General features: G+C 36.7%; 1 long non-coding RNA gene across 1 annotated transcript in view; it reads left to right on the top strand.

Moving 5' to 3' along the window:
• LOC143242613 (uncharacterized) overlaps positions 1-2,531 on the top strand; it is a 45,304-nt gene extending 42,773 nt beyond the window's left edge. Inside the window, exon 3 of the long non-coding RNA XR_013022994.1 lies at positions 2,420-2,531. This is a non-coding gene — a long non-coding RNA (uncharacterized LOC143242613). The remainder of the gene's footprint in view (positions 1-2,419) is intronic.
• The last annotated feature ends 9,989 nt before the right edge of the window (positions 2,532-12,520 follow it).

Below are 12,520 nucleotides of genomic sequence, written 5' to 3'. Positions count from 1 at the left end.
GAATACTTAAATATTTATTTATCTTACACAGTTTTCCACATCTAATCAATGTCTCCAAATAACCAAACTTCCAAATTCACAATAGATAATTCTTGTTGCACATCTTCAAAATTTGCTTCTTTGAAATTTGTGACCAAAATATCATTCTTTACCTCCGTGTGCAACAAAATATTAAATGTAAAACAGCAATGATAACCCACACCTGAATGCTCTCCTATTTTCACCTTCTAAATCATTTCTATATTTGAAATTAACAATAAATCTAAAATAACATTGTTTCTAGTAGATTTCTTGACTAACATGTATAGAAAACCATCTTGAACAGTTCTCAGAAACCCTTCTTCCTTATGGTTTAACTCCAACATCTCAAAATCTATGTCTGAAATTAAAATCATCCATAATTATGACTTTATTAACAACTGCAATCTTGAAGCCCTACAGTTTCTAACACTAATTTTGTTGCTGTCATTTGGTGATCTGTCAATCTTGAAGTCCTAAAGTTTCTAACACTAATTTTGTTACTGTTATTTGGTGATCTGTCAATCTTGAAGTCCTAAAGTTTCTAACACTAATTTTGTTACTGTCATTGGTGATCTGTCAATCTTGAAGTCCAAAAGTAAGTTTCTAACACTAATTTTGTTACTGCCATTTGGTGATCTGTCAATCTTGAAGTCCTAAAGTTTCTAACACTAATTTTGTTACTGTCATTTGGTGACTGTGAATCTTGAAGTCCTATAGTTTCTAACACTAATTGTGTTACTGTTATTTAGTGATCTGTCAATCTTGAAGTCCTAAAGTTTCTAACATTAATTTTGTTACTGCCATTTGGTGATCTGTGAATCTTGAAGTCCTAAAGTTTCTAACACTAATTTTCTTACTGCCATTTGGTGATCTGTCAATCTTGAAGTCCTGAGGTTTCTAACACTATTTTTGTTACTGTCATTTGGTGATCTATCAATCTTGAAGTCCTAAAGTTTCTAACACTAATTTTGTTACTGCCATTTGGTGATCTGTCAATCTTGAAGTCCTAAAGTTTCTAACACTAATTTTGTTCCTGTCATTTGGTGATCTGTCAATCTTGAAGTCCTATAGTTTCTAACACTAATTTTGTTACTGTCATTTGGTGATCTGTTAGTCTTGAAGTCCTGAAGTTTCTAACATTAACTTTGTTACTGCCATTTGGTGATCTGTCAATCTTGAAGTCCTAAAGTTTCTAACACTAATTTTGTTACTGTCATTTGGTGATCTGTCAGTCTTGAAGTCCTAAAGTTTCTAACACTAATTTTGTTACTGTCATTTGGTGATCTATCAATCTTGAACCATACATTACTTGACAGAACAACTTAAGCCATACATTACTTGATGGAACAACTTAAACCATACATTACTTGATAGAACAACTTAAACCATACATTACTTGATAGAACAACTTAAACCATACATTACTTGATAGAACAACTTAAACCATACATTACTTGATAGAACAACTTAAACCATACATTACTTGATGGAACAACTTAAACCATACATTACTTGATGGAACAACTTAAACCATACATTACTTGATAGAACAACTTAAACCATACATTACTTGATGGAACAACTTAAACCATACATTACTTGATAGAACAACTTAAACCATACATTACTTGATGGAACAACTTAAACCATACATTACTTGATAGAACAACTTAAACCATACATTACTTGATAGAACAATTTCAACAATGGTTCCTTCTTGATCTTTTGAACGGTAGATATTTTTGAGAGTCTGAGAGAAAGGAGACAACTAGTTTGGAGACAACTGGTTTGGGAACTTGGGAGTGAGTGACCACGTTAAGAATAAATGTAACTTCACGTTCTTGGTTTGTGCTTGAGTTTTCTTTGTGTAAATTAATTGACGTGTTAATACGTATTTGTTGGTTACAATGAAATTAACTAACACCTATAAGGCGTGTTAATACGTATTTGTTGGTTACAATGAAGTTAACTAACACCTATAAGGCGTGTTAATACGTATTTATCGGTTACATTTAGGTTAACACCAATAACACGTGTTAATACGTACTTATCGGTTATAATGAAGTTAACACCTATAAAATGTGTTAATACGTATTATGTATGTATCGTTTCTTTAGTAACAAGCTATTTTAAATTTGTATTTATGTACCGTTATTCTAAATAGCGTTTGAATAGATGTGTGTATTAGAGCACTTGTAATAAAACAAAATGAAGATTCAAATATTCATTAATTCTAGTATCAGTTTGACTATTAACTCTCGTTCAAGATTCTTTGGAAACCCGATCTAGTCTGGTACTTAGTGGATGTGTTTTAATAACAAACGGTCGTGCTCCTTTATATGAACAGAACATTTTAGTTGATTGTGTACTCTAAGTTTGTTTACTTATGTTTTTGTAGAAAGCGACCGACAGCCAACGAAGAGAGCCAGGACGGCTTATACTACTGGTCAGTTAACAGAGCTGGAGAAGGAATTTCATTTTTACCGCTATTTGTGCTGGCCCCGCCGTGTAGAACTGGCGGGTTTCCTGCACTTAACAGAGCGACAGATTAAGATATGGTTTCAGAACAGGCGTATGAAGCACAAAAATAATCAGAATAGAACAGGGCTTCCGGAAAAGTGCCCCAGTCCTCAGTAAGTGCCAATAATTATCCTATGTTGATCTCCACAAGTCCTGCAACTCCAACCTTGGCACTTCCAATATCGACGTCTGGATCATCTTCGCCTTTCATCCACACGTGTCTTAGACAAGCTGACCAGTTCTCACACCAATTCACGATAGTCGCTCCAAACCAGACAAACATGCTTGATGGCTGTCATCCTATGTGTCCCAGTGACCACAGACAACAGAAGTCATCTGTCTGTAGTTTCCCTGTGTCCCTATTACAATCTGATACTCACCCAAATAGGACTGTCCTTCAAGAACCCAAATCCCCTTTTATGAACTCTAGTGCGGTGTCCCAAGACGTCTTTTACAGTCCAGACGCAGTCCTTTACAAATCCAACATCCATCCACCAAGAACCAAACGCTCATTACGTCAATATTAATGGAGAACCGTATTCTGTCACTCATCAGGATTCTCAGATATATTTCTATCAGTCACTACCAGAAGTAATATCGCAGAAGGTATACCCCAAGTTGAATTAGACACCCCTTGCCGAAACCAACAGTACATTGTGACTGGACACAACAACGCTATCTGACCTTACCTTATGCACCAGCCCCACCTCTAAATTATAACGGTATCCTTTCTTATATTTCAACGTCAGTTTCTTAATTTATTTTACCGTATCATTGAGATGTTACATATTACTGTCATGTTTTACATAATATTAATTACATTTTACTCTAACGTTATTAATACTTCCTAGTTAGGTATTGACTTATATCACCTGTGAGATATCACACAAGTGTTTTAACCTGTATTACTATTTACATCAGACCAGCTTCCATAGAAACACTACAATGTACTTATTAATGTGGTACTCCTGTATACCAGTCTACGTTCATGGGGTACTCCTGTATACCAGTCTACCTTCATGTGGTACTCCTGTACACCAGTGTACGTTTTTGTGGTACTCCTGTATACCAGTCTACTTTCATGTGGTACTTCATTATATACCAGTCTACCTTCATGTGGTACTCCTGTATACCAGTGTACGTTTTTGTGGTACTTCCAAACATATTTACAGCACTATACAACATTAGTCAACTAACATTAGCTATATCTGACTTTCAAACTTCACCAAAGAAAAAAACTATAATATCATACCTACAACTTGTAACCCAATCAAGTGTGTCATTACTACAAGTAAACAACTTGTAACCTAATCTAGTGTGTCATTACTACAAGTAAACAACTTGTAACACAATCTACAGTATCATTACTGCAAGTAAACAACTTGTAACCTAATCTAGTGTGTCATTACTACAAGTAAGCAACTTGTAACACAATCTACAGTATCATTACTGCAAGTAAACAACTTGTAACCTAATCTAGTGTGTCATTACTACAAGTAAGCAACTTGTAACACAATCTACAGTATCATTACTGCAAGTAAACAACTTGTAACCTAATCTAATGTGTCATTACTACAAGTAAGCAACTTGTAACACAATCTACAGTATCATTACTGCAAGTAAACAGCTTGTAACCTAATCTAGTGTGTCATTACTACAAGTAAACAACTTGTAACACAGTTTACAGTATCATTCCAACAAGTAAATAAATGTAAACTGAGAGACGAAATAAAACTGTCCAATGTTAAGCAGGAACTAATGTATTATATATATATATACTTATGTGTATTTTTGTGTTACATTTTCTTTGCTCAAACAAGAGAGTTTTTATGTGTGTTGAACATTAGTCATGTCGTATATATACATTATGTACTTTGGTTTTGTTTTCTCCCTCAAGATAGCTGAACAATAACAAATCTGGTATACTGGTAGTTTATAGTGGTTTTGTTAAGGAGGATATCAGAATTATATATCTCTATTCAGCTGTCAACGTTCTCAAGTGAACCTGCATCGATAAGACAACATCAACTATTTCTGTCAACACAAACTTTTAGTGTTACAATTTCTAGTACAGAAAGTGTTCTTGAAAATATGAGCACTTAGCAGTTTGATAAAACTTTAGTTGTTGAGGTTACCAGCACTTGGTAGTTTATACACCCAGTAATTAGCAGTGAGTAATTAAAGTACTGACCACAGTGACGTCTGATATCAAAACACACAAGGACCAAACCAGAAGAATGGAGTAGCCTACATTGTGTAGAATGGAGTAATGACCAGTTCCTTACATTATGTGGAATGGAGTAATGACGAGTTCCTTACATTGTGTAAAATGGAGTAATGACGAGTTACGTACATTGTGTAGAATGAAGTAATGACGAGTTCCTTACATTATGTGGAATGGAGTAATGACGAGTTCCTTACATTGTGTAGAATGGAGTAATGACGAGTTCCTTACATTGTGTAGAATGGAGTAATGACGAGTTCCTTACATTGTGTAAAATGGAGTAATGACGAGTTACGTACATTGTGTAGAATGAAGTAATGACGAGTTCCTTACATTATGTGGAATGGAGTAATGACGAGTTCCTTACATTGTGTAGAATGGAGTAATGACGAGTTCCTTACATTGTGTAGAATGGAGTAATGACGAGTTCCTTACATTATGTGGAATGGAGTAATGACGAGTTCCTTACATTATGTGGAATGGAGTAATGACGAGTTCCTTACATTGTGTAGAATGGAGTAATGACGAGTTCCTTACATTATGTGGAATGGAGTAATGACGAGTTCCTTACATTATGTATAATGGAGTAATGACGAGTTCCTTACATTGTGTAGAATGGAGTAATGACGAGTTCCTTACATTATGTGGAATGGAGTAATGACCAGTTCCTTACATTATGTGGAATGGAGTAATGACCAGTTCCTTACATTATGTATAATGGAGTAATGACGAGTTCCTTACATTATGTGGAATGGAGTAATGAACAGTTCCTTACATTATGTGGAATGAAGTAATGACGAATTCCTTATATTGTGTAGAATGGAGTAATGACGAGTTACGTACATTATGTACAATGGAGTAATGACGAGTTCCTTACATTATGTATAATGAAGTAATGACGAGTTACGTACATTATGTACAATGGAGTAATGACGAGTTACGTACATTATGTGGAATGGAGTAATGACGAGTTCCTTACATTATGTATAATGGAGTAATGACGAGTTACGTACATTGTGTAGAATGGAGTAATGACAAGTTCCTTACATTATGTGAAATGGAGTAATGACGAGTTCCTTACATTATGTGCAATGGAGTAATGACGAGTTCCTTACATTGTGTAGAATGGAGTAATGACGAGTTCCTTACATTATGTGGAATGGAGTAATGACGAGTTCCTTACATTGTGTAGAATGGAGTAATGACGAGTTCCTTACATTATGTGAAATGGAGTAATGACCAGTTCCTTACATTATGTATAATGGAGTAATGACGAGTTCCTTACATTATGTGGAATGGAGTAATGAAGAGTTCCTTACATTATGTGGAATGAAGTAATGACGAATTCCTTATATTGTGTAGAATGGAGTAATGACGAGTTACGTACAATATGTACAATGGAGTAATGACGAGTTCCTTACATTATGTATAATGAAGTAATGACGAGTTACGTACATTATGTACAATGGAGTAATGACGAGTTACGTACATTATGTGGAATGGAGTAATGACGAGTTCCTTACATTATGTATAATGGAGTAATGACGAGTTCCTTACATTATGTGGAATGGAGTAATGACGAGTTCCTTACATTATGTGGAATGGAGTAATGACGAGTTCCTTACATTGTGTAGAATGGAGTAATGACGAGTTCCTTACATTGTGTAGAATGGAGTAATGACGAGTTCCTTACATTATGTGGAATGGAGTAATGACGAGTTCCTTACATTGTGTAGAATGGAGTAATGACGAGTTCCTTACATTGTGTAGAATGGAGTAATGACGAGTTCCTTACATTATGTGGAAGGGAGTAATGACGAGTTCCTTACATTATGTGGAATGGAGTAATGACGAGTTCCTTACATTGTGTAGAATGGAGTAATGACGAGTTCCTTACATTATGTGGAATGGAGTAATGACGAGTTCCTTACATTGTGTAGAATGGAGTAATGACGAGTTCCTTACATTATGTGGAAGGGAGTAATGACGAGTTCCTTACATTATGTGGAATGGAGTAATGACGAGTTCCTTACATTGTGTAGAATGGAGTAATGACGAGTTCCTTACATTATGTGGAATGGAGTAATGACGAGTTCCTTACATTATGTATAATGGAGTAATGACGAGTTCCTTACATTGTGTAGAATGGAGTAATGACGAGTTCCTTACATTATGTGGAATGGAGTAATGACCAGTTCCTTACATTATGTATAATGGAGTAATGACGAGTTCCTTACATTATGTGGAATGAAGTAATGACGAATTCCTTATATTGTGTACAATGGAGTAATGACGAGTTCTTTACATTATGTATAATGAAGTAATGACGAGTTACGTACATTATGTACAATGGAGTAATGACGAGTTACGTACATTATGTGGAATGGAGTAATGACGAGTTCCTTACATTATGTGGAATGGAGTAATGAAGAGTTCCTTACATTATGTGGAATGAAGTAATGACGAATTCCTTATATTGTGTAGAATGGAGTAATGACGAGTTACGTACATTATGTACAATGGAGTAATGACGAGTTACGTACATTATGTACAATGGAGTAATGACGAGTTCCTTACATTATGTATAATGAAGTAATGACGAGTTACGTACATTATGTACAATGGAGTAATGACGAGTTACGTACATTGTGTAGAATGGAGTAATGACGAGTTCCTTACATTATGTGGAATGGAGTAATGACGAGTTCCTTACATTGTGTAGAATGGAGTAATGACGAGTTCCTTACATTATGTGGAATGGAGTAATGACGAGTTCCTTACATTATGTATAATGGAGTAATGACGAGTTCCTTACATTGTGTAGAATGGAGTAATGACGAGTTACGTACATTATGTGGAATGGAGTAATGACGAGTTCCTTACATTATGTATAATGGAGTAATGACGAGTTCCTTACATTATGTGGAATGGAGTAATGAAGAGTTCCTTACATTATGTGGAATGAAGTAATGACGAATTCCTTATATTGTGTAGAATGGAGTAATGACGAGTTACGTACATTATGTACAATGGAGTAATGACGAGTTACGTACATTATGTACAATGGAGTAATGACGAGTTCCTTACATTATGTATAATGAAGTAATGACGAGTTACGTACATTATGTACAATGGAGTAATGACGAGTTACGTACATTATGTGGAATGGAGTAATGACGAGTTCCTTACATTATGTGGAATGGAGTAATGAAGAGTTCCTTACATTATGTGGAATGAAGTAATGACGAATTCCTTATATTGTGTAGAATGGAGTAATGACGAGTTACGTACATTATGTACAATGGAGTAATGACGAGTTACGTACATTATGTACAATGGAGTAATGACGAGTTACGTACATTATGTACAATGGAGTAATGACAAGTTACGTACATTATGTAGGCTGGAATAATGGCAGGTTCCTTACATTATGTAGAATGGTTTTTGAACATTATCTCTGGAAGTCAAAATACATCAGATGCGTTTTTTTTGTTTGTGTATAGATACTTATCTGTACTTGTGTAACATGTGGGCTATCAAATATTACAAAATTAGTTGATTTGTAACTGGATAAGAGCATGACAGCTCGTGTTTCCTTCCACCAACCCGGATCGCCCTCCTGTCAAACACATAACATTTCTTCAAGTCTAGAGGTTCCCAGAACTCAAACCACCAATCAGAGTCGTTTTGTCGGTTACCAGCCGAGTGTCCAACTTCAAGCAGACTGCTTGAAATTATTGAGATTAAAAATCACAAACACGTGGTGTTGATATTACGTTGCATCTGTAAAATATATAATACTTTAACAAAAACTACCTATGAAAAATTTATCTGTATGTATTAATTCATAGCTTTTGATGGTATGATTTTAGTATTTGTTCTTCCAAATGTATTTCGTAAATCAGCAAAATATATTTTAATATGTGATTTCGATTTCTAAGAGTATACGCATATTCTGAAAAATGTATTTAAGCATCCATGTTTCTTATTTAATGACGCTTTAGAGTTTAAATGTGGTATCCTAACACGTTATGAACGTGTTTTCAAGCCATATTGACTCACCAAAGCGTGTTAATGTACAATTCTAAGTTGCTAAGACACCGTAAACTTACGATTATAGTTGTTAACACAAGTAAAATGTTTAAACATGTAATCCAGACGAGTTATGAATGTGTCTTCGAAACATGCTGACACACCAAGACGAGTTAACTGACCCAAACAAGCAAATTAACTGACCCACAGTCTTAAGTTGTCAAAATACCGTTACCTCATGATTATAGTTATTTAACACTAAATATGATTTTTAGATATGCTATCCTGACGAGCAATAAAAGTATTTTCAAAGCGTGGTGACTCACCATATCGTGTTAAATTACACAATCCTGTAAGTGCGTGTCAATTGCTCTCTGTCTACCTGAGGAAAACCATAAAGTTGATCTCATAAAAAAGATTTCTTTTTACTGCTATTTCTACGTAGAAAGAGCGATATAATTAGTAGCAGTGACCATTATTTATAAAGTTATTTTGAGAGTCTGATGTTATGGCCACACATAAGCTATCTTCTCTTTCTTCCTGGTGTTATGGCCACACATAAGACATCTTCTCTTTCTTTCTAGTGTTATGGCCACACATAAGACATATTCTCTTTCCTTCTCGTGGTATAGCCACACATAAGACATCTTCTCTTTCCTTCTGATGTTATGGCCACACACAAGCCATCTTCTCTTTCCTTCTAGTGTCATGGCCACACATAAGACATTTTCTCTTTCTTCCTGGAGTTATTGCCACACATAAGACATCTTTTCTTTCTTTCTGATGTTATGGCCACACATAAGACATCTATTCTTTCTTCCTGGTGGTATGGCCACACATAAGACATCTTCTATTTCTTCCTGGGATTATTGCCACACATAAGACATCTTCTCTTTCTTTCTAGTGTTATGTCTACTGGTATGTCTAGTGAGTCTACTCTAGGTGTGTCTAGTGAGTCTACTCTAGGTATGTCTATGAGTCTATTCTAGGTGTGTCTAGTGAGTCTACTCTAGGTATGTCTAGTGAGTCTACTCTAGGTGTGTCTAGTTAGTTTACTCTAGGTATGTCTAGTGAGTCTACTCTAGGTGTGTCTAGTGAGTCTACTCTAGATATTTCTAGTGAGTCGACTCTAGGTGTGTCTAGTGAGTCTACTCTAGGTATGTCTAGTGAGTCTACTCTAGGTGTGTCTAGTGAGTCTACTCTAGGTGTGTCTAATGAGTCTACTCTAGGTATGTCTAGTGAGTCTACTCCAGGTGTGCCTAGTGAGTCGACACCAGGTGTGTCTAGTGAGTCTACTCTAGGTATGTCTATGAGTGTACTCTAGGTATGTCTAGTTAGTCTACTCTAGGTATGTCTAGTGAGTCTACTCTAGGTGTGTCTCGTGAGTCGACCCCAGGTGTATCTAGTGAGTCTACTCTAGGTGTGTCTAGTGAGTCTAATCTAGGTATGTCTAGTGAGTCTACTCTAGGTATGTCTAGTGAGTCTACTCTAGGTATGTCTAGTGAGTCTGCTCTAGGTGTGTCTAGTGAGTCTGCTCTAGGTGTGTCTAGTGAGTCTACTCTAGGTATGTCTATGAGTCTACACTAGGTGTGCTAGTGAGTTTACTCTAGGTGTGTCTAGTGTGTCTACTCTAGGTGTGTCTAGTGAGTCTACTCTAGGTATGTCTATGAGTCTAATCTAGGTATGTCTAGTGAGTCTACTCTAGGTATGTCTAGTGAGTCGACTCTAGGTGTGTCTAGTGAGACTACTCTAGGTATGTCTAGTGAGTCTACTCTAGGTGTGTCTAGTAAGTCTACTCTAGGTATGTCTATGAGTCTAATCTAGGTATGTCTAGTGAGTATATTCTAGGTATGTCTTGTGAGTCGACTCTAAGTGTGTCTAGTGAGTCTACCCTAGGTATGTCTAGTGAATCTACTCTAGGTGTGTCTAGTGAGTCTACTCTAGATATTTCTAGTGAGTCTACTCCAGGTGTGTCTAGTGAGTTTACTCTAGGTGTGTCTAGTGAGTCTACTCTAGGTGTGTCTAGTGAGTCTACTCTAGGTGTGTCTAGTGAGTCTACTCTAGGTATGTCTATGAGTCTAATCTAGGTATGTTTAGTGAGTCTACTCTAGGTATGTCTAGTGAGTCGACTCTAGGTATTTGTAGTGAGTCTACTCCAGGTATGTCTATGAGTCTAATCTAGGTATGTCTAGTGAGTCTACTCTAGGTATGTCTAGTGAGTCTACTCCAGGAGTACCTAGTGAGTCTACTCTAGGTATGTCTAATGAGTCGACTGCAGATGTGTCTAGTGAGTCTACTCTAGGTGTGTCTAGTGAGTCTACTCTAGGTATGTCTATGAGTCTAATCTAAGTATGTCTATGAGTCTAATCTAGGTATGTCTAGTGAGTCGACTCTAGGTATGTCTAGTGAGTCTACTCCAGGTGTGCCTAGTTAGTTTACTCTAGGTGTCTAGTGAGTCTACTCTAGGTATGTCTAGTGAGTCTACTCTAGGTGTGTCTCGTGAGTCGACACCAGGTGTGTCTAGTGAGTGTAATCTAGGTATGTCTAGTGAGTCTACTCTAGGTGTGTCTAGTGAGTCTACTCTAGTTGTGTCTAGTTAGTTTACTCTAGGTATGTCTAGTGAGTCTACTCTAAGTGTGTCTAGTGAGTCTACCCTAGGTGTGTCTAGTGAGTCTACTCTAGGTGTGTCTATGTGTCTACTCTAGGTGTGTCTAGTGAGTCGACTTCAGGTGTGTCTAGTGAGTCTACTCTAGGTATGTCTAATGAGTCGACTCCAGGTGTGTCTAGTGAGTCGACTCTATGTGTGTCTAGTGAGTCGACTCCAGGTGTGTCTATGAGTCTACTCTAAGTATGTCTAGTGAGTCTAATCTAGGTGTGTCTAGTGAGTCTACTCTAGGTATGTCTAGTGAGTCGACTCCAGGTATGTCTAGTGAGTCTACTCTAGGTATGTCTATGAGTCTACTCTAGGTGTGTCGAGTTAGACTACTCTAGGTATGTCTATGTGTCTACTCTAGGTATGTCTAGTTAGACTACTCTAGGTGTGTCTAGTGAGTCTACTCTAGGTATGTCTATGAGTCTATTCTAGGTGTGTCTAGTGAGTCTACTCTAGGTATGTTTAGTGAGTCTACTTTAGGTATGTCTTGTGAGTTTACTCTAGGTGTGTCTAGTGAGTTTGCTGTAGGTATGTCTAGTGAGTCTACTCTAGGTGTGTCTAGTGAGTCTACTCTAGGTATGTCTATGAGTCAACTCTAGGTATGTATATGAGTCTACTCTAGGTGTGACTAGTGAGTCTACTCTAGGTATGTCTATGAGTCTAATCTAGGTATGTCTAGTGAGTATATTCTAGGTATGTCTTGTGAGTCGACTCTAAGTGTGTCTAGTGAGTCTACCCTAGGTATGTCTAGTGAATCTACTCTAGGTGTGTCTAGTGAGTCTACTCTAGATATTTCTAGTGAGTCTACTCCAGGTGTGTCTAGTGAGTTTACTCTAGGTGTGTCTAGTGAGTCTACTCTAGGTGTGTCTAGTGAGTCTACTCTAGGTGTGTCTAGTGAGTCTACTCTAGGTATGTCTATGAGTCTAATCTAGGTATGTTTAGTGAGTCTACTCTAGGTATGTCTAGTGAGTCGACTCTAGGTATTTGTAGTGAGTCTACTCCAGGTATGTCTATGAGTCTAATCTAGGTATGTCTAGTGAGTCTACTCTAGGTATGTCTAGTGAGTCTAC

This window comes from Tachypleus tridentatus, unplaced genomic scaffold, assembly GCF_004210375.1.
Source record: "Tachypleus tridentatus isolate NWPU-2018 unplaced genomic scaffold, ASM421037v1 Hic_cluster_2, whole genome shotgun sequence".
Lineage (NCBI taxonomy): Eukaryota > Metazoa > Arthropoda > Merostomata > Xiphosura > Limulidae > Tachypleus > Tachypleus tridentatus.
The sequence above is the reverse complement of the archived record's forward strand: the minus strand, read 5'-3'. Positions and strand labels throughout refer to the sequence as shown.